Raw genomic sequence first — 1,997 nt, 5'->3', positions numbered from 1 at the left:
ACCCAAAAAACAGAGTGATAGTCCAAGAAGCGTGCCAGAATCGGCCAAAACTGTGAGTGTTGATGACCGACACGTAAGCGCACACCTTGGGGTTCAACAACTATGGAAATCACTTCGGGGCCCCAAAACTTTGTGTAAATAGTCCACGAAACGGGCCAGAATCAGCCAAAACTGTGAGTGTTGATGACCGACACGTAAAGGCACCCCGGCGTTCATAAATCGTGGAAATCACTCTGGGACCCCCAAAACTGAGTGATTGACCAAGAAACGGGCCTGAATCGGCCCAACTGCAGTTGTTGATGACCTACACTTAAGCGCACCTTGGGGTTCAACAACCATGGAAATTGTTTTGGGGCGTAATAGTCCACGAAACGGGTCAGAATCGACAAAAACCGTGAGTGCCGATAACCGACATATAAGCGCACCCGGGTGTTTGTTAGTCGTGGAAATCACTCTGGGGCCCCAAAACAATGAGTAATAGTCCACGAAACGGGCCAGAATCGGCAAAAACTGCTAGTGTTGATGACCGACATGTAAACACACTCTATGGTTCGTTAATCATGGAAATCACTCCGGGACCCCAAAACAGTGAGTAATAGTCCACGAAACGGGCCAGAATCGGCCGAAACTATGAGTGTGGATGACCGACACGTAAACGCTCCTTGGGGTTCAACCACTATGGAATCGCTTCGGGACTCCTAAATGATGAGTCATAGTCCACGAATCGCGTCAGAATTGGCCAAAACTGTGAGTGTTGACAACAGAGATGCAAATGCACCCCAGGGATTGTAAATCGTGGAAATCGCTCTGGGACGCCAAAATGGTGAGTAATAGTGCACGAAACGGACCGGAAATTGGCTAAAATTGTGAGTGTCATTTTTTTTGACCAGGAACAGTAGGAAAGGCTCCTATTGTGTTACTATATTATAATAATAAGTAAGCTGTACAATGGGTATTTACATGATGGGGGGGTTGGGGGAAGATACAAGATGCCACGTAAACGCACCATGGGGTTCGTAAATCATGGAAATCACTCCGGGACCCCCAAAGCTAAGTAATACTCTAAGAAACGGGCTAGAATCGGCCCAAACTGCGATTGTTGATGACCTACACTTAAGCGCACCTTGGGGTTCAACAACCATGGAAATCACTTTGGGACCCCCAAAACGGTGAGTAATTGTCCACGAAATGTGTCAAAATTGACAGAAAACGCGAGTGTTGATGACCGACACGTAAACGCACCCCGGGGATCGTTGATCGTGGAAATCACTCCGGAACCCCAAAACAGTGAGTAATAGTCTACAAAATGGGCAAGAATCGGCCAAAAGTGTGAGTGTTGATGACCAACACGTAAATGCACCCCGCGGTTCGTTAATCGTGGAAATCATTTTGAGAACCCAAAACAGTGCGTAATAGTCCACAAAACGGGCCAGAATCGGCCAAAACTGTGATTGTTGATGACCGACACCTAAACGCACCCAAGTGTTCGTCAATCATGGAAATCACACCGGGACCCAAAAAACAGAGTGATAGTCCAAGAAACGTGCCAGAATCGGCCAAAACTGTGAGTGTTGATGACCGATACGTAAGCGCACCTTGGGGTTCAACAATTATGGAAATCACTTCGGGGCCCCAAAACGGTGAGTAAAGAGTCCACGAAATGGGCCAGCAACGGCCGAAACTATGAGTGTGGATGACCGACACGTAAACGCTCCTTGGGGTTCAACCACTATGGAATCGCTTCGGGACCCCTAAATGATGAGTCATAGTCCACGAATCGCGTCAAAATTGGCGAAAACTTTGAGTGTTGACAACAGAGATGCAAATGCACCCCAGGGATTGTAAATCGTGGAAATCGCTCTGGGACGCCAAAACGGTGAGTAATAGTGCACGAAACGGACCAGAAATTGGCTAAAATTGTGAGTGTCATTTTTTTTGACCAGGAACAGTAGGAAAGGCTCCTATTGTGTTACTATATTATAATAATAAGTAAGCTG

This window comes from Triticum dicoccoides, chromosome 5A, assembly GCF_002162155.2.
Source record: "Triticum dicoccoides isolate Atlit2015 ecotype Zavitan chromosome 5A, WEW_v2.0, whole genome shotgun sequence".
In the NCBI taxonomy this organism is placed as follows: Eukaryota; Viridiplantae; Streptophyta; class Magnoliopsida; order Poales; family Poaceae; genus Triticum; species Triticum dicoccoides.
The sequence above is the reverse complement of the archived record's forward strand: the minus strand, read 5'-3'. Positions refer to the sequence as shown.